At 47.1% G+C, this 20,327-nt stretch overlaps 1 pseudogene; it reads right to left on the bottom strand.

Annotated features, from left to right (window-relative positions):
* Nucleotides 1-427: 427 nt before the first annotated feature.
* LOC118577857 lies at nt 428-2,300 on the bottom strand (annotated as a pseudogene).
* Between the last annotated feature and the right edge of the window lie 18,027 nt (nt 2,301-20,327).

The following is a 20,327-nucleotide window of genomic DNA, read 5'->3' as shown; positions in this document are numbered from 1 at the left end:
AGGTTCTGGGATTAAAGGCATGCACCATCACCGCCTGGCAAACAGGAAAGTTTTAAGCCATCACATCTGATTATTCCCAGATACAAAAACTGAGTTCTAGAGAGGTTAAATGGTTTGTCCAAATTCTCTGGTGAGTTACCTGCAGTGAGCTGGGATTTGTGGTCTGGCCCCTGGAGCTTGCTCAGCTAAAGCTTGGATGTATTCACTCTCCATCCAGAGGGGAAAATGAAGGCTCTTATAGTGCAGGTGACACAGGCCCAAAGCTTATTTGAGTAGGAAGAAGCAGGATGCTCTAGGTCCCAGTGACTAGGCAAGATGAGGAATGTGAGATGTGGTGTGGTCAGCACCTTGCTTCTAGGCACCATGCCTGTCGTTGTCCTTGTGAAGAAATGGAAGCCAGAGAGAGATGAAGTGCACGTCCTATTCTTTACAGTGTGTATCTCTTGTGCTTGAAGTTAACTGGAGGGTTGTTGACAACAAATTTTGGGGGTTGTTTCTCTCTGAAGACTGCCATGCCTCTAGCCAATCCTGGGTTGGGATGTTCTGTGTGGAGCACAGTCCATCAATGGTGGTTCCTGATGCATATCCACCTCCATTCCTCTGTCAATGGCAGCTTTGCCCAGTTGCACATCTATGAGGGCCTGAGACAGGATCTTCTGGGCCAGTGCCAGTGCCTGGTGGTAGGTGGTATTACCTTCCTCATCTGGGGCCACAGCGCGATTCACGAGTCTGTACCCCATTCAGTCCCTGGCCTGTGAAGATAGGCTCCTTCATCACCCCCAGGCAGCAGGGCAGCCTCCAAGTCCCTCCTGCCCCTAGGAAGAGTCCTTGGGTGGTCTCTACTAGCACCATGATAGCTGAGGAAGCTACTGTTTGGAGGTCACAGGCCAGGGCAGGTTCCAGTCCCCACCCAAGACAAGCTCATCCATGGCTGCCATGGTGGGTGTAGCGATCTCATTAGGCCTCAGCTGCTGCTGGACGAAGATCCCCACCTCCAGAGCACTCCTCTGTTCTGCATCTTTCAGTTCCACACCTGCCCAGAACACACCCTTCTTCACTTCTGGAGAGCAGGACACACACTTGCTGGTCTTGCAGGGGAGCCAGAGCTCACTAACAAAGACCTTCCCAGGTCATCGTGGCATGAGGTCTGTTTATCAGGATCTCAGGGATTCCTTGGGTTGAACCTGTCAGGATGCATACCTGAATCTTGCGTGTCCCAGCTGTGGCATGGGAGGTGCAGTGGAGGGCTCCCAGGGCTATCCAGGGAACAGTGCTTGGGGCAGGGGACCCTCCGTTCATTTTTATTTTTGTAAAGAAACTTGAATGAGGTGTGTCACCCTGAAAATGGGATGGCTTTTCCTGACAGGTCATGAAATTGAGACTGACATGTTAGTCTTTTTGATATCTCTTTTTCTTACTGTTGTATTCATGCTCTATGAAATCCATGAAAGGATTCTGGCCTCCTGGGTCAGCAGCACACATCAGTAACCTGGTCTGAGGAAATTGAGGGAATAACCTTTCTTAGTTCTAGGACCTTGAGCTCCACTCACTTACATCCACTTTTCCAGTACCAGCTCAATAGTGGAGGCATCTAAGTAGGAAGGTCAAGTCTAGAGTACCAGAGCCCTGCCCCCCACCCAGCAGCTTCTAGCAGGTCAGGGAGGCAAGGGTGCTGGGACAGCATCTCTCTCCAGGCCGATTGACTTCATTGTTGTGGAAGGACACCCTGACAAGAACAACCTGAGGAAGGAAGGGCTTCATTTAGCTCACAGTTCAAGGCCCAGATACGTTCAGGAAGGTCAGGGCAGAGAGTCTGAAGCAGCCGTCACAGTACATCCACGGCTAGGGAGATGTACTGCTGTTCTCTTTCTCCATGTATACAGTTCAGGATCCTAGCAGGGAATGGTGCCACCCACAATGGCAGGTCTTCTAATCATCCCTCACAGACATGCTCAGAGGCCTGTCTCCAGGATAACCTTGCCAGTCTGTCCAGTTGACAAACACTAGCCATCACACCAGACGTTTCTAGCCAGGGATGCAGGATGGTGGTGGGCGCTGGCCAGCAGAGGGGAGCTGGAGTCGCCTCAGTGGTCTCTGCTGTCTTCTTGTCTTTGGGAACTGCCATGTGTGCAGTGGTGCATTTGGTTGCAAATCAACTGCACTGTTGGCTGTAAGGTTTGCATTAGGCAATGCTCACCTTTTCTCTCTTCTGTCTTCAAGGCCAGTTGCATCTTGTCATGTCCAAAAGAAACTATAGGCACATGGCTAACTGTGGTGTCTGTTAGCACACCAAAGTGCATGCTGGCTTCCAGGCTGTCTCAGCTAGTATCTGTTACAGTCACCCTGGCTGGAATACCCTGTCCCCTCCCCTAAACCTCTCCATCAAGGGCTTTCACTTCCTTTCTCCCACCTTCTCTTTCCTGTGTAGCCCTGCCATTTCAGCCACGTGTTCTCTTCATTCTCTTGGTCCTTGGCCACCTCTCCTTTGCTCCCTCTCTGTCTTTCTCTCTCACTCTTCCCATCTCCTCTCTCCTCCCATGGACTCTTCCAGATGCCTTTGGTTGTATTCTTCCTCATATCTACAATGAAAACCTTCCCCTCAACTTGGAGCAGTCATGTCCTCATTCCATTTACTTCTTAGGATTAGTAAGCAAGAGAGGCCTGGGATGCCCGGCTCTTGGTGAATCAAAGGACAGATTTTGCTTTCAGAGACTGTCATGGAAAAGTCAAACAGAGAAGCCATTTCAAAAGGGCTTCTCTGCTATTGGACCAGTTTATCGCTGGAGGACTTGTGGGTGCTTTGGGGTGGAGGGTGCTATGCATACATAGGTACAAAATACAAAATGGCAAAGCCTCAGAGAAGCTCCTCTGTAGTGGGCAGCAGTCTAGGTACAGAATAAAAAGTGATAAAGCCTCGGAGAAGCTGCATTGTAGTGGGCAGCCGTCAATGGAGAGACACGTAACTAGTCAAAGTCCTGAGAATAGAGATGTGACTATGTTAAAATAACTATGCTGGCGTTTCCAGGACTCTAATGAATCTTTATGGCTGAGCTGGTAAGCTGATCTCCTAGAATAATCCTAGAATAAATTCATGGTCTCTGGTGCCTGATAATGGTGTAGTCCCTTTGGCCACCAAGCATGTTTCTGTATGAAAATGAACTTGTGTGGAATTGGCTAGCTGGTAAACAATGCCAGTTTGTGTGGTTTTTACTCAAAGCAAATGAAGTCAGCTTGCACACTCCTCCCAGAAGGGCAGTCAGCTCCTCAGCTCAGCTTTGCACACATAGGCTGTCTTCCTTCAGAGTCCCTGCTCAGTCTCCCTCCCTAGAAATAGCTTGTTCTGGCCTTCAGCACTCAGGAATGGCTACTCCCTGGAAATGGCTAGTCCTTCCTCCAGCCTGCTCTACATGCTCAGCTCCGTGTTGCTGTTTTGTGTGCTTCTAGCTCTTCCCATGGCATCTTCTTACTGTCATAAGCTGCTCTTTGTTCTGAGCGGTTCTGTGTGTGATCTGATTGCCACGGGTTCAGTTTTTAATCATCCTAAGTGGTTTGAATTGTCTGTCCCATCCAACTTTTCCCATAGCCCTGTTTCTGACATTTAGAGCCAAGATGATCATACATCCATGAACCAGAAGTAGGAGCTTGAGCCCCCCATTATTGTTAGCCATGCTGGAACATTTTTTAATCTGTAAACTCCCCAAGGAAGAGGGAGTAACCATAGTTGCATCCCTCGACAGTCTTGTTTGCAGGCTCTGAAATGTGATTCCTCAGGTTGCAGTGTGGCTAATGCTGAAGAGAGGATGAGTGGGAACTTCCCACCTCTCCGTGGTTCTGATCCTGCAGGGGAATAGATGTTCCATTGACCATTTTCCAAGTGGAGTGTGGAGTTAGAGTTCCTGAGCCACTTAGTAGTCAGGTTCCCCAGAGAGACAAAATCACTAGGAGCTGCATGTTCATATAGCTCTAGGAGCCTCAGAAGGTCATGGCTGACATGTTTATACAGACTGAGAAGTGGAAGGATCTGTCACAGCAGGCTGGAGAGCAGAGCAAGGAGAGCCTGAAAGCTCATGTGGAGAGTCTAGCTTGAGTCTGAAGGCCTGAAAAGCAAGAAAATGTAAAGCAGAGAAGGTGATTCCCAGCACAGGGGGGCAGAGCCTTTAACTTTCCCTTGTCTTCCTGTTTGGTTGGGGCTCAGGGTGTGGGCTGAGGGATTGGGGCCTGCCCACCTAAATAAAGGAGGGTCTTCTGCTTTACTTGAGGCAAAACCTTGAAGGTTAATGTCTTCTGGAACTACAAATAATGTCGCATACTTTATCTGGGTACCCCTTAGCTTAGTCAGGTTGACATGTAACACTAACCATCCCAAGGGCCTTTGTTTTCAGATTTTTTAATTAGTTTTAATTGTGTATCTGTGTGTGGTTTATATGCATGTGTGTACAGATGCCCATGGGAACTAGGGGTGGCAGATTCCGCAGGAGCTAAAATTATAGGCAGTCATGAGCCGCCTGATGTGGGTGCTGAGGACTGAACTCAAGCCCTTAGCCACTGAGCTGTCTCTCCAACCCCAAGTATCTTAATATCACTAAGCAAAAGGAAGTACATAGTTGTTTGGAATCCCTCTAGGTTTGGCCTGATTCTGTGCCGACCTTTCTCAAGTAAAATGCTCTCTTCTCACAGCAGAGGAGTTCAGTAGCCTGGTTTACTTTCTCAGGCACAGTCTGGGAGCTCCACTTTGTGCAGTTCCCAGACAGCACCAGTCACCCACTGGCAACACTCCAACCCAGAAGTCAGTGAGGGCCAGCAGGAGGGAGCCAGGGCAGAGGAATAGAGGAAGGTATGCCTGGCCAAGAGGGCTTGCTTGCTTTGAGACTAGTCAGGAGAAACTGACAGAAAAGTCTTAGCTTGTGGAGGTAGAAAGGTTCTGGTAACAGCATCATCATATGGAAATCTAAGAGTTGCATCTAGAAAATCTACTTATCACGTTTCTACGTTTGAATGTCAGGAATCGCACTGTCGAGGTGCTGAAGAGATCGCTCAGCAGTTAATAATATATACTGTTCTTGCAGAAGTCCTGAGCCCAGTTCCTGGTGCACAGGGGGCAGGCAGCTCACAGCTGCCTGCAATTCCAGCTCCAGGGTCTTAGCACCTCTGACCTCCTTCTGCACCTGCACTCATGTGCCCCACAGAGGCACACATGTTTGCGTGTACACACACATGCGCAAAATTAAAAATAAAATATTTTGTAAAAATAAAGGGCTTGTTTTCACCACACATACACAGAATGCAATATTAAGCATCCGTGGGAGGCATTGTTATCTTCAATTTGACTTAGGAATTGTAAGTGAAGAATTCAAGACAAGCCTTTGCTGTTGCAAATCCTGGAGAGAACTGCGTGTCTCTTGGAGGCAAAGATGGCTCCCGTCTTCTGGGGCGGGAGGGTTGCCTCCTGTCTGGGACGCTAGTCAGTGTCCTGGGTTTGCTCCTTTTCTTACCTCCTGCTTTCATGCGTGTGCCACTGTTAGGCTGAGGAAAGGAGATGCCAGAATCAATAGAGTGGAAGATAGGGACAAATGAGTATGTCTTGTTGGAAGAACAGTCTTCTGTCACCTGTTATTCCAGCCAGCCTCTAGCGTTTCCAATGTGCTACACCACCTTTGAATGCTGGGCCTTTGCACACAGTCTGCTCCATCTGGAGTGCCCCTTTGTCTGGCCTGTATCAGCTGAAACCCTACTTCCTTTCATAAAGGGCATTCCCTGATTTCCCGGGGAAGATTGGTTCCCTGAGGTATTCGTCACCAGAGTACTCTACACTTCCTCTTCATTACACACCTCACACTTACAGCTCCTTGTTCAGGGCCAGGCTCTTTCAGCAGACTTTAGGCTTAATGAGGAGAGGGAGCTTACTGGTTTTGCTGTTGTGTCTGGTGTTTCCAGGTTGCTTGAAGATCATTCAGTGAGTGAATGAGGGTAGTGAATGCTTACAAGGTACTAGGTTCTTCCCTTACATAGAAATAAAAATGCTGTGATGGAAACATTAGTCACACTTTTACACTTACAGATGGAGGTCCAGTGCTACTAGGGACTTGGCCAAGGTCATGTTATCAGGCTGGACTGCAAAAGAATAATAAAACCAGTAGCCAGCCTGCATAGTGCTCATCAAAGGTCAGACATTGCTTTGGCAGTGATACATAGCACTTCAATGTCCACAGTGTGCTGTTCCTTCTTTTATTTACTCTGGAGGAACTGTTTGAAGCTTAGTGTTAATTGTCACCCTGACAGAATCTAGAACAGGAGGGAGACTTTGGGCCTGCCTGTGGGAATTTATCTTGATGGTGTTAATTGAGGTGGAAGACCTTCTCCCTGTGGGTGGGTCCCTTCTCTGCCTGGGATCCTGGACTAAGGAAGTGAAGGAAAGGTGCTGAATAGTGGGGTGCTGAATAGTGGGATGCATTCATCATCCTCTGCTTCCTGACTGGATTGACATGAGTGACAGCTGACTGAGGCTTTGGCTGCACTGATGTTCCCCACTATGGGGTAGTTCCAGATCCAGGATAGTTGGGCCGACATGTGCACTAAGAACCTGGAGTCTGCAACTTGAGGACAGGCTTTCTTGGCGCCCTCTCCCCTCTGTTCTCTCCTGGACGTCTTCAGTTCTTTCCTCCTTGGCACCAGTCAATGGGAGTAAGTTAGCAAGTCTGCTGCTGGCTGGTAAGATGCCCCATTGAAGAATAGGATGCTGCTCTCTTCAGGTTGAAAGAAACCCTGCTAATTACAAGGAACCTGTTGCTTGTAACCACCATGAATGTGTGTGTGTGTGTGGTGTGTTGCTTCTGCCTGTGATCCATACATTATCCTCAAAGCTGCCATTGCTCCCATACAGGTTGCCTGGGGATGGGGAAGGGTAGTGTCAATGTAAAAAACAACTCTCGGGGCTGGAGAGATGGCTCAGAAGTTAAGAGCACTGACTGCTCTTCCAGAGGTCCTGAGTTCGATTCCCAGCAACCACATGGTGGCTCACAACCATCTGTAATGAGATCTTATGCCCTCTTCTGGCTTACGGGATATGTGCAGGCAGAACACTGTATATGTAATAAATAAATAAATCCTTAAAAAAACAAAACAACAAAAAACAAAAAAAACCTCTCATCCTAAAGGTAATCAGAGGTAGCTTTGCCTGGGAATATGGCTTTAGATTACCCCAAATTCCATGTTCCGACATGAAAGCAGTTTCATAGTTTTACAGAACAAAGAAAGTCTTAGGTCAAGGCAAGTTTAAAATTCAGTGATGGTACACCAGAAAGATGGTTATAGCAAGATGGGGGAAGCCTTTCTAAAGTCCCAAGATGCTATCTGATGACATTCTTAGCTTCGGGATTGGTGGAAGCTAGAAATCTGCTAAGTTAATAGAAAGTTAATAGCTTCTAAAAGGTTTTGTCTATTAGTCACAAGAGTAGTTCCCACACAGAGGTGGGCAAGGAACGACAGTTCTAGGGTGCTAAAGCTAGCCCCAGATAAGGCAACTAGCCTTTTGGACCTGCACTCCCATCTCTCTGCAGTACTGAAATTCTAATTATCCATCCAGTCTCTGCAGACACAGCTTCTTTCCAGTTCTCACAGCAGGGAAAGTAGCTTTGCAGTGGGAGCGGGGCTGGGCGTGGGGTGGCTGGAAAGGAGTCGCCAGGAGCTCGTAGTGGCATTGATGAGGTTGGATTTTCTGGATAGGAAGACAGCTCAGTGGGTAGAGTGCTTGCCTTTTGAGGAGTAGGACTTGAATTTGATCCCAGAACCCCCATAAACTATCTGGGTGAGGAAGCACACACTTAAATTCCAGTTCTGGGGAGGGAGACAGGCAGATCTCCGGAGTTCACTGGATACCAAACTGTAGGCCAGTAAGAGACAATGTCTCAAAGAAAACTGCGTGAACAGTATCTAAATAATGACACATGAGGTTGACCTCTGGCCTCCACATACACATGGGCCCACATAAGTGTGAACCTGCACACACACACACACACACACACACACACACACACACACATATATATATATATAGTATGTATATTTAATTTTCTGAAATCCAGCCCAAGTAGGTCTGTTGTTTGTTTTTATTTGAGATTAGTTTTAATTTTTTTTATTTGTCTCTGTGTGCAACACATACATCTGTAGACAGTGTGTCTGTTTTGAAGCTATATCCTCTGCTTGCGGAGGCCAAAAGAGGGTACCTGATTTCCTGACGCTGAAATTATGGTGGTTGTGAGCCTCCTGCCGTGGGTGCTGGGAAGTCAACTTGGGACCTCCATACGAACAGCAGTGTTCTTGACCCCTGAGTCGTCACTCCAGAGCCTAAAGGTACATTGCGTTTCACCTGTCTTGTCAACACTACTTTTCATTTGCTGATGGCTCAGGGTCAGTATTGTGAATAATCATTGCTCTGTTTCCAGGCAACATTTAAATGTCACTTTCCATTTCTTCTCTTCTTGCAGTACGAGGGTTGACCCCAAGGCCTCACACATGCTAGGCGACTCTCTCCCTGTAGAAAGTGTCTATTTGAGGCTGTATCTCCCCAAGGTTTACTTGGAGTCCCTCTGATCATCCAGAATGCTCTGATGATGAGGGTCTGAGCGGCTACTGCATTATATTACATTACAAAGCTGGTACCGAGAAGAATTAATCCCCCAGATGAGGGCAAGGTCGTCTTCTCTTGTTCCGAGTCACGTATTAATGATGCGGCTCAATGTAACTGCTGGGAAAGAATTTAATTTGCAAAGACAATTAGGCAATTTCATGGCTGACTTGAAGCGTTGTCTCTGGCCCCCGAGCTGGTTCTGGTTGTCAACCTAACATCCTCCTGCCCTCCAAAGGAGAGATGAGTGTGAGGGGTACAAGCTTTGGTTGTCACCAAAAACAAAACCAGAAAACCCAACCTATTTGCAGAGAGAGGTCTTTTCTTAGCTTGTAGAAGGGACAAAGGAAAAAATAAGTGGGCTGTGGGTGGGTGTGGCTCAGTAGAGGTTTACTGTGGTGGTTGATCTTGGTTGCCAACTTGACACACTTGGGAAGAGGTGAGGACTTGCCTCCATCATATTGGCCTGTGGGAATGTCTATCGGGTGTTTGCTTGTTGGTGCAGGAGGACCCAGCCCACTGTGTGCTACCCCTGGACAGGTGGTCTTGGGAGGCACAAGACAGGTGGCTGAACCAGGTTTGCATATAAGCATGTAATAAAGCCCACAGCCGCACAGTGGAGGCTCATGCCTTTAATCCCAGCACTCCAGAGGCAGAGCCAGGTGGATCTCCTTGAGTTCGAGGCCAGCCTGGTCTACCGATTGGGATCCAGGACAGGCACCAAAACAACACAGAGAAACCCTGTTTCAACCACCCCCCCCCCAAAAAAAAGAGAAGGAAGCCCAGATGGAGTAGAGACAGGGTAGTCTGAGCCACTGAGGCCTGCTCAAGTCATAGGAAGGTGGAGAGGTGAGGAAGGGTCCCCATCCACCCGACCTGCTCCATTTGGTGAGCTAGTGTACTCCTGGCAGGTGGGAAGGCAGGCTCTGTCTGTCGGTCCTGGCAAGCCCTGAGTGAGACTTTCTGGACTCCAGCCTGCTAAGTGGGGCATGCAGCTTCTTTAGGGAAAAGAGACTAAGACATTCAAAATCTTAAACAATTAAACAAGAATATGGTTCCCCAAACACTGCCTTCATAAAGTTCATTAAAACAGAATGTATATTTAAAATTTCCTAGTGATTAACTTCATTGCAGTGTAAGTATTGAGAGCTAAATTTCTTCCTAAGGCCTAAGGGCATCTTGATTTAAGAAGTGGGAATGGATTGTAAACCATTGGCTTTCATTAGGTTTTTATAAGTAATAAGCCCCAAATGTCTACAGTGTAAAACAAGATAAAATACCCAAGACTGGGGCTGGAGAGGTGGGTCAGTGATTAAGAACACTTACTGCTCCTGCAGAGGACCCAGGTGTGTTTCTTAGCACCCACATCTGGAAGCTCACAACTTCTGGCAGAAGCTCACACATCTGGTAGACTCCACTGCCAGGGGATCTGATGCCTTCTGGTCTCTCCGTGGTCACCTACATGCACAGTTTGCACATAAGCTCATGCAGAGACACATGCATCCACATAAAAAAATTTAAAGAATCTTTAAAGAACACCCTAGGGCTAATTACTCTGGGAAAATACTTGGTCTGAAGATTCTGACACGCTAGGCTATATTCTCTCAGCTTTGGTATTTTGACACTTCAGATAAGAAGAATAAAATAAGTCTAGAAGATGGCTCGGTGGTTAAGAGTACTGGCTGTTCTTTCAGAGGACCCTGGTTCAATTCCCAGCACCCACATTGCAGCTCACAACTGTCTGTAACTCTAGTTCCAGGGGATCTGACACCTTCACACAGACACACATTCAGGCAAAACACCAATGCACATAAAATAAAAAAGCATCATTTAAAAAAAAATGTTTTTGAAGAAAAAAAAAGTAAAATAAATAAGAATTCAACACAGAGTGGAAGGTGCCATGGCACTGCCCTCAGGCTGCAAGCATGCCCAAAGTGGCTGGTGTGAAGGGCAGGGAAGTGTGCAGTGGCCTGGAGCTCATGCGTGCCCTACCCCCAGATACGCTGCCCAGCTAGCTGCAAGGTCACCCCGACTCTGGGCAACAAAAGGCTATCTGAGATGAGTCATAGCGATAGTCCAGAGTTTATGGTACTTCAGAAACCTTGAACCAGATCAATGACTTTTTGCAATAAGTATTTACATGTAGAGCTGTTTGGGCAAAATAAAATACCGTATAACACACAGCAGTTTGCAATGCCAATTTAATAAACAGATGTGTGATAGAGAGATGGAAAGATGGCTGAATGAAGTGGTGCACCCGGTGGAGGGAAGCAGAACTAGAGACACAGTGACTGTGACAGATATGGGAACGTGGCTGTGGTGGACAAAGGAGCATGTTGGTGCTGAGTAGGGCCAGCGGGGTTGTGTGCATCGGGCTGTTGCCCAGCCACACGATCACCCAGACTCTGAGCAACAGCAACAACTCTGAGATGAAGAAAGGTTCATTTTCTGGATTAAGCCTCCTCGAAAGACCTCCCTGGTCCATGATGCTTCCGGTAGGCATGTTGGTATCCCATGGTCGGTGCTGCTGCTGGAGACCATGTTGATGTCCATGGTCCATGCTGCTGCAGGAAGCCATGTTAAGGTCTGTGGTCTGTGCTGCTGCAGGAGACCATGTAGGAGTCTATGATCTGTGCTGCTGCCAGCTGCTGTGGGAAAAGATGCTTATTTTGCTGTGGTATTGATAGCTGACAACTCATAACTGAGAATGAGAGACCCTGAAGGCTTCTATGACAACCCCCCCCCCAAAAAAAAAAAAGAAAGAAACAGTCCAGACAGGAAGCTATTGAAGAGCACTCTTAAAAATTGCGATAAAGATGCTAAAGTGTAGCTCTTCATGGTTCATGGCTTCTGGTGGGGATCGGGGAGAGGAGACTCGGTTTTATTTAAGGGGCTAGACACTAAGGGTTTGACCACGCTCCATTGAGTATATGGACAACACAAACTTGACTTGGTGGATTTTTTTTCTTTTGAGGGGTGGGCACAAGAGTAGGAGGGTAGACCTTGGAGGAATGGGAATTGAGTGTGACCAGGGTACATTGTGTGAAATTCCAAAATCATTAATAAAAATATTATGTGGGGAGGGGATTTAAAAATACAAAATAAATAAAATAAAAAAGAGGTCAATACATGTACACACACTTGAAAGATCAGTGCAGACGTAGACTTTGTGTTTTGTTTTTAAGGATGACTGTGTGACTGTGTGCTGTGGGGTATGGATGATCATTTGCCTGAACTCCACCCTGAGCCTGGCCATAGAATACACAGGATGCTTTCCTACTGCACTGAGAAGCCTGACAGCAGTGACCAGAGGTTAGAGCTTGCTTCCACAGATGGGATAGTGAGCCAATCTAAGTCAAATGCATTCCTCCTGCGAGAATACTAGAGAGTTTGCCTACCTGTGACCTAACAGAGGAAACTGACTCCTTGACTAGCAACACAAGGGATCCACAGTGACCCCAGCAGCTGCCCCACCCCCCCACCTGATGTGCACTCCTGAGGTAATGGCCTGACTTCTGGTTTTAGCTGGATATGTGGGTGTGATATGGCTAGCCACTTGGGTTGTTGGGAGGATTAACGGGAGACCTCTCCACAATCCAAGTCCACCAGGAAAAGCTGAGTAAATGTCAGCTTCTTCACCATGGCTATTGATGGCCTGGGGCTGGGCTGCCTTTCCTCCTTTGTGCTGTCCTTGCTGTTCTCAGTGACACGGTGGGACACTGCAAAGGGCTTGAGTGTGCTGTGTGGCTACTGTCCCTGGTCATCATTCTTGCACAGCTCCGCTGCAGATCTTTCAGTGTGAGCTCTGCTGTGCACTTGTGAGGAGGTAACTGTGTTGTTCTTTGATTGTGTTTTGTATATGTGCACATGATGTGTGTAATGTATGTGTGAATTCGGGTGCATGTATCTTTGTGTGTGTATGTGTGTGTGTGTGTGTGTGTGTGTGTGTGTGTGTGTAGGTCAGAATAACCTCAGTGTCAGTGTTAATTTCCACCTTGTTTGAGGCAGTCTGTTGTTTTTCACATGCTCCAGGCTAGCTGGTCCATGAGCTTCCTGTAAGTCTCCTGTCTCAGCCTCCCTAGCTCACTATAAGAATGTGAAGATAAGCCAGGCAGTGGTGGCGCACTCGGGAGGCAGAGCCAGGCCGATCTTTGTGAGTTTGAGGCCAGCCTGGTCTACCGAGCGAGATCCAGGAAAGGCACAAAGCTACACAAAGAAACCCTGTCTCAAAAAAATCAAACAAACAAACAAAAAAGAATGTGAAGATAATAGAAATGAGCTGCTGTGTCCAGCTTCATGTAGTTTCTGGGAATTTGAACTCATGTCCTCATGTGTACCCAGATGAAACTCTGTTTTCTCAGAATGGAGCCCTATCCCTCAAGGCTGCAGAGTTCAGACACTGATACTCTCCAAAGGCCAATGGATATTGGTGCTTCTGTAGCCAGAATCTTCATTCATTAGATGCTGAATGAACCTGGTATGACTAAAGAAGGTGCTTAGCTAGGTCTGCAGGAGACTTAATCTGCTTAGGGTCAGGGGAGAACAAGACCATGCAAAACTGGAGAGCTGTGTAACAGCTTCAGTCTGGGTTAGTATAACAGGGAACAGGCAGTAGAAGGGGGCAACTGAGATTCTTAATAAGCCTTTTCTAGATACTGTTGTAATAATAAAAAAGGCAGAGATCACAATAAGATCTTCTGTATTGTTTGGAATAGCCAGAAAAATACTGTGAGGAATCCAGATCTGAAAACTGAGAACTGATTGAAACAAGCCCCTGGGTATGTTTTCTATGAACCCTCTATTGCACTAACCATTATTATCTTATCTACGTCATACATAATATATGCCCTACTCAGTAAATCATGTAAGCCTTGCTGGGCATGGTGGTACATGTCCTTAATCCCAGCCCGTAGGATGGAAAAGGCAGGCAGATGCCAATGAGCTTAAGCCCAGCCTGGTCTATTTAGTAAGTTCCAGGCCTGCCAGGGCTACTTAGTGAGTTCCTGTCTCAAAAACAAAACAAACAACTAAGAAACAAGTGTAAATAATGATAAGGTGTCCCCTCAAAGTGCATGTGTGTTACCCATTAAGATGAGTGATTGACACTTCATCTTCAAATTCAAACTTCAGTTACAACTTCAGAATGGTAGGAAGTTGTATGATAACAAATTGCCATTAATTGCCTGCATATAGGTTGTTAAATGGCTATTATATGTCTTAGTCAGTGTTCTGTTACTGTGAAGAGACACTGTCTTAGTTAGGTTTTATTGCTGTGAAGAGACATCATGACCACAGCAACTCTTATAAAGGAAAACATTTCATTGGGGCTGGCTTACAGTTCAGAGGTTCACTCTATTGTCATCATGGTAGGAAGCATGGCAGCATGCAGGCAGACATGGTGCTAGAGAGACAGCTGAGAACTCTACATCTGGATTGGAAGGCAGCAGGAAGAGAGAGATACTGGGCCTAGCTTGAGCTTTCAAAACCTCAAAGCCAACCCCTAGTGACACACTTCCTTCAACAAGGTCACACCTTGTCAAGTAGCACCACTCCCTAATAACCAAGCATCCAAATATATGATCCTATGAGGGCCATTCCTATTCAAAACACCACAGTCCACTCCCTGGCCACCGTAGGCTTGTAGCTGTATCATAAAGCAAAATGCATTCAGTCCAACTTCAAAAGTCTCCATAGTCTATCACTGTCCCAACATTGTTTAAACATTCAAAGTTCCAAAGTCTCTTCAGAGACTCATGGCAATCTTTTGTTCTAATCCTAAGGAAATACTGTACTGAAACAAGACAGAAAACCAGCTGGGCAAACTCAAACTCTGCATCTCCATGTCTGATGTCAAAGTGCTATTCAGATCTCCATCTCCTTTCAACTTTGTTGACTGCAGCACACTTCTCTCTCTTGAGTTGGTTCCACACCCAGTTGGCAACTTTCCTCAGCAGGCATCCCATGACTTTGGCATCTCCAACATCTTGGAGTCTCCAAGGCAATCCAGGCTTCACCCTTCATGGCTTCATACAATGGCCTCTCTAGGCCTCCATGCAGTGACATCCTTGACCTCAGTGGCCTTCCTTAGTTGCAGAGGTGGAGATTCTATAACCCTTTTCTTCTGTCTTTGACTCTAAAGCCAGAACTGTGTGACCTAAGCTGCCATGTTCTGCTGTTGGCTCTGCTGCTTGCTGGGGCTGGAACATGGCCCCTTGTTCAAATACATTTATATCAGCTTTCTGCTTTTGATGGTTTCCTTCACTGCCTAATCTTGGCTGTCCTGGAACTTAGTCTGTAGACCAGGCTGGCCTTGAACTCAGAGATCTGCTTGCCTCTGTCTCCTGAGTGCTGGGATTAAAGGTGTGTGCTGTAATCCAACCCTAGACTTTTCTTCAATTCCTTTTCACAAGTTGGAAGCTTAGGTGGGTAGGGTATTGCCATGAGGCCCCCCTTTCTTTATTACATTTAGCATCTGGTTTTTCTTTAAACTTTTTTCTCCTTGGGCTCTGGACTTGACCCCATTATACTTCTTGGTGCTGCTTTTCTCCTCAAACTGCACATTTTGTATTTTTCCTTGCTCATCTTGCTCCGTTTCACTATAGATCTGTGTAAGTGTGACCCCTAGTCACCAAGCAACAGTCAATACTAGGCTGCCTGGAAAGCTCCTCGGCCAAAACTGTTAATCCATAACTCTTCAATTTAGCTCAGACAGGTTTTTTGGACAAGGGCAGAAAGTGGCTACATTCTTCACCAATATATCATAAGAATGGTCTATGGAACACATATTAATATTCTCCTCTGAAGCTTCTTGGGCTGGCCCCTACAGTTCAGATCACCCTCAGTACTACTGTCTTCCATGCTCCTACTAGTACGGCCCATTAAGCTTCACTTAAAGCATTCAACTTCTTTCTTAATCCAGTCCTAAAATCCACATTCAGCCAACAAGCAGCATGGTCTGGTTTGTCACAGAAACACTCCACTCCTGGAGTGTTAATTAGGGTTTCTGTTGCTGTGAAGAGACACCATGACAAATTTTGTAAAGGAAAATATTTAACTGGGGCTTGCTTAGAGTTCAGAGGTTTAGTCCATTGTTGTCATGGCAGGAAGCATGGTGTCAGGCAGACAGACATGGTACTGAAGAGGTAGCAGGAAGAGAGATACTGGGCTGGCTTGAGCTATCAAAAGGTCAAAGTCAGTCGCCACTGGCACACTTCCTCAATAAGGCCATACCTTCTGATCCCTGTCAAGTAGCATTACTTCCTAGTGGCCAAGAATTCAGATATATGAGCCTATGGGAGTCACTCATATTTGAACCACCACAGATGCCATGACCACAGCAATTCTTATAAAAGAAAACATTTAATTGGAGCTGGCTTATAGTTTCAGAATTTTAATCCATTATCATCATGGCAGGGAGCAGGCAGGTGGCATGCAGGCAGACTTGGTGCTGGAGAAGTTGAGAGTTCTACATCCAGATCCAATGGCAGCAGGAAGAGAAAGAGCCACTGGGTCTGGCTTGGGCCCTTAAAACCTCAAAGCTCGCCCCCCCCCCCCCCCAGCAACACATATTGGTGAAATTATTAAGGCTACTCCACGTAGTTAAAAGGGAGGTTTATTTTGTGGGGTAACTTACAAATGAAAGGATCTGGCAAAGGTATGGCACAGTCCAGTGGTGTTCTCTGGAGAACTCTGTTCAGTCTACCTCCAGTGTCCAGGGTCCCAGAACCAAGAGAGACCTCTCCTCTCAATCCTGGGTCTTCAGCTTCCTCTCTCAGCCCCGCCTTGTGGGCGTGACCATTACCGAAGCCTCAATGGGGGTTGGAACTTCCAGGCCAATGCTGGGATGGCTACCCACTACAGACACACTTCCTCCAACAAGGCCTCACCTACTCCAGCAAAGAGTGCCACTCCCTGGGCATTCAAATATATGAGCCTATAGGGGACATTCTTACACCACCACAGTATATGACTTTTACAGCTTTTCCTGTTTTTTATTTAACTATATCTATTGGAATATGCTCCACATATTTCATAAGTTTTGAATCTATGAACAAAAATTTGAAACCTGTATTTTTTGTTTTTTATATTTCTAGTACCATGTTTTACAAATATTTCAAAATGTAGCATATTAGAAATGATGGTGATGACGGTAGAGCAAGGCAGAAATAGACATCCTCCAGGAGGAAAGTGTTTGTCTCATTGGCTCTGTACACATAATAGAAGTTGCCTTTGTCCAGCATGCTGGAGTGAGGTGTTTACAGTCCTCCCGTGGGGTGGCAACCATTAGCGGTGGACCTGCCTTCCATGTGCTTCCAGGTGGAGGCTGACGGTGTCTAGTGCGGCTGCTGCTGTCTCTTCTTCCTCCCTGCCCCTGCCACCTCTTCCTTCTTTCCCCCCTCCTCTCTCCCTCCTCCTCCTCCTCTTCCTCCTTAGTGTGAAGGTCAAAGGGCAGCTTTCAGGAGCTGGTTCTCTTGGTGTAGATTTGGCAGCAGGTGTTTCCCATCTCTGTTACCTACTGATGACTGTTGCGAAGGTCTCTTAGTGTACTGGATGGTTTTGTGTGTCAACTTGACACAAGCTGGAGTCATCAGAGGAAGGAGCCTCAGTTGAGGAGATGCCTCCTTGAGATCCAGCTGTAAGGCATCTTCTCATTTAGTGATCAGTAGGGGAGAGCCCAGCCCAGCTCAATGTGAGTAACTCTTAATGGCTCAATTTCAAATTGCCAGATGTCTATTTGTTTCTGGGATGTTTGGTGTTTTACATTATGCCTGCTTGATATTGGACAAAATTCAAGTCACTAAGCAACAGAAATGCCAGGCCTGGTGAAGGCCAAGTGTTGATTCCTGCTGCCTCATACAGGAAAGCAGGGTACTGGGGACTAAGTTGGCCCAATTGATGCATGCCAGCTGTCCTTCTGGAGACAATCCAGAGGATTGTGATGATAAGGAAAACATCTACTGCCCTTCCTCTTCTGTGCAACATCCTCACCCCTCTTCATCGGCTGAACCACTGTTAGGTTTGGAGTAGGTTCGGTTTCTCAGTACTCTATCTGAATCACAGCCTCGAGGACGAGAGAGTAACCACAGCGTGCTTCAGTTGACGACTGGATCTACAGTGAAACAGCCATGACCATTGCTGTGTCTGTCGACGGGACTCTGCAAAGCCCCTCTATTACTGGGGAACATATTTTAGGTCCTATGGTCTCACAGTCGGCTGAGACCCATGTCTAACAGTCTTTGAAAGGTCTGGCATTCTGGTATGTGTGGTCCTTGCAGGTGTTGGCAGGTCCTTTCTGGGAATATCAGTGAAATCTTTGTCATAGGAACTGTATGGGAACATAAATATCACAGGGCCTTCCTCAGACTGTGGATTGCAGTGGGTGATGTCAACTTTCCTTTTGCTCCTTTTCGGTGTGTCTGTATGTATGTGTGTACATACAGGTGCACACAGTGTGATGGTGTGTATGGTTGTGCTTGTGTGTCTGGTGACCTGCTTTATCACTGTCCACCTTCTTCCCTTGAGACAGGGTGTTCACTAAACCCTGAGCCAAGCTGGAGAGTGTCCAGTCCAGGGATCCTTCTGACTCACTCCCCACAGCATTGAGTGCTGGGATCTCAACTCAGGTCCTCATGCCTTTGCATAGCTCTCTTTCTCACTGAACCATCTCTACAGCCCTTGCTCTCCCTCTCCCTCTCTCTGTCTCTCTCCCTAAATGTCAAACAACACCTTAGTTAGTCGTCTAGCTAGTTTTCTATGGCCAGTTAGTCATAGGCCCCTAGCGGTCCAAGCATCCTGACTGCCATCCTGGGCTCTCTGTCATCCAGGGTACTCTGTTCACCAGTCTGATGGTTGGCTGTCACTAGTTGCCCTTTGGTATTTGGGAATCAATCCTGCCATCTCTTAGTTCAAAGGCCCAATACCATAACAGATTCTTTCCCTGTGAACTCAGTAGACAGACCATTGAGCATTTCAGTGAACTTGGGCCCTCCTACTGTACTTGACCTCTCTGCCCTCCTGGGATCAGTCCGATGGTAGGTTCTTCTCCTGACTTGCAGTAAGTCTGCCTAGCACACCCACCTCTGAGCCTTTTCTCTGCTTTCTCCATATTCTGCCACAGTTGTTCCAGCACCCCCGTCAGCTCCTGTACTCAGACCTTGATCCCATGTGTGTAGACTGCTTCCGGTGTCCGTGCCTGGACACTAGTCCACAAAGCCTAAGGGATGCAGACTCTTCTGCTTCTGCTCCACCTGTTCTCTCAGTTATACAGACTGAGTGGGTTCTCTCAGTGGGTACAGAACAGCAGCTCTGTCGTCCTCTGGTGTAAAGTATTCCCTGCTTGAGTGGGGACTCAATTTCTCTGAGGTGTGCTGAGAGTTTGCCTGATTATCAGTCAGGGTGTGTGGTGGTTTAAAATAAAACGGCCCCCATTGTTTCATAAGGAGGGAACTATTAGGAGGTGTGGCCTTGCTGGAATAGATGTGGCCTTGTTGGAGTACGTGTATCACTGCGGGGAGGGGGGGTTGTTGAGCTTTGGGGTTTCAGAAGCTCAATCCAGGCCCAGTGTCTCTCTCCTCCTGCTGCCTGCCCATCTGGATGTAGAACTCTCAGCTACCTCTCCAGCACCGTGTCTGCCTGCATCTCACCACACTTCCCACCACTGATGATAATAGACTAGCCCTCTGAGCCTCCTGGAAGCCAGCCCTAATGAAACACCTTCTTTTGTAGGAGTTGCTGTGGTGTCTCTTCACAGCAATAAAACATAACTAAGACAGGGTGGGAGGATTTTGAAGAAAAAAAATCTTGCTTTATGCTGCAGCATTGAGGGTCACTAGGCAACCAGAAGCCAGTTTTGGTGATCCAGAAAGTTTGGGGGATTTGGAGTCCAGAGGTCTAGGACTTTACACACTGATTGTCCTGTTACAAGTCTTGGGGGACTCCATCTGTATGAGCTCTCCACCAGTACAGGTTATGGTCAAGGTGTTCTTACAGAGTCCCTTCTCCACTGTCAGAGCATTTCCATGCCAGGTGAGGCCCCAATCCCGACACAAGCCATGGCAGTTCTGCTAGTCAGTAGTTGTGGCAGCAGTAGCTAAAGGGAGCAAGGCAAAACACAGGAAGTTCCCGCTATCTAGGGGTGACTCACTGTGCTTGGCAGCCCCGCAGGCTGAAGAGAACCATGCCTGCAGGCAGCTTTCCTCTTGTCCTTGGCAATTGCAAGATTAATGGCTGAGATACCACTTCTAAGCAAGCTTCTAGAGAGGCCATTGCAACTGTCATTTGGAGTTTATATCTCATGTGTCCAGCAACAAACTGAGTTAGGTATAGGAAGCAGTGGTTGCTCTGGCAACAGTTAAGCCATGCAGGTAGCGAACCCTATTTCCACAGCTTTCTCCTGCCAGCCATGCTGAGTGGCATCAAGGTCTGGTGGCGGAGGCGCCTCTTCTCTGGCCTGCAGCCCTGGCGTTGCCTGCATTTGAGCATCAGGAGGAGCGTGGGAAGCCACGAACACAATGTCTTGTTCCCATGTACCTGAGGGGCAGCCTGGGAGCTTGGCCTTGGGACAGTGGGAACACCCCAGCATCTCCTTAGTAATGGCTGGCATTTCTTTGCTTGTGGATGTTTTCCTTAACTGCATATTTTCCTTGTTTTATAGCAAGCCTGCCAGCTTAATTCTTTATCTAATATTACATAGAAAAATCACTGG

This window comes from Onychomys torridus, chromosome 2 (assembly GCF_903995425.1).
Source record: "Onychomys torridus chromosome 2, mOncTor1.1, whole genome shotgun sequence".
NCBI classification, from domain to species: Eukaryota; Metazoa; Chordata; class Mammalia; order Rodentia; family Cricetidae; genus Onychomys; species Onychomys torridus.
Note: the sequence above shows the minus strand (reverse complement) of the source record. Positions and strands in the feature narration are given on the sequence as shown.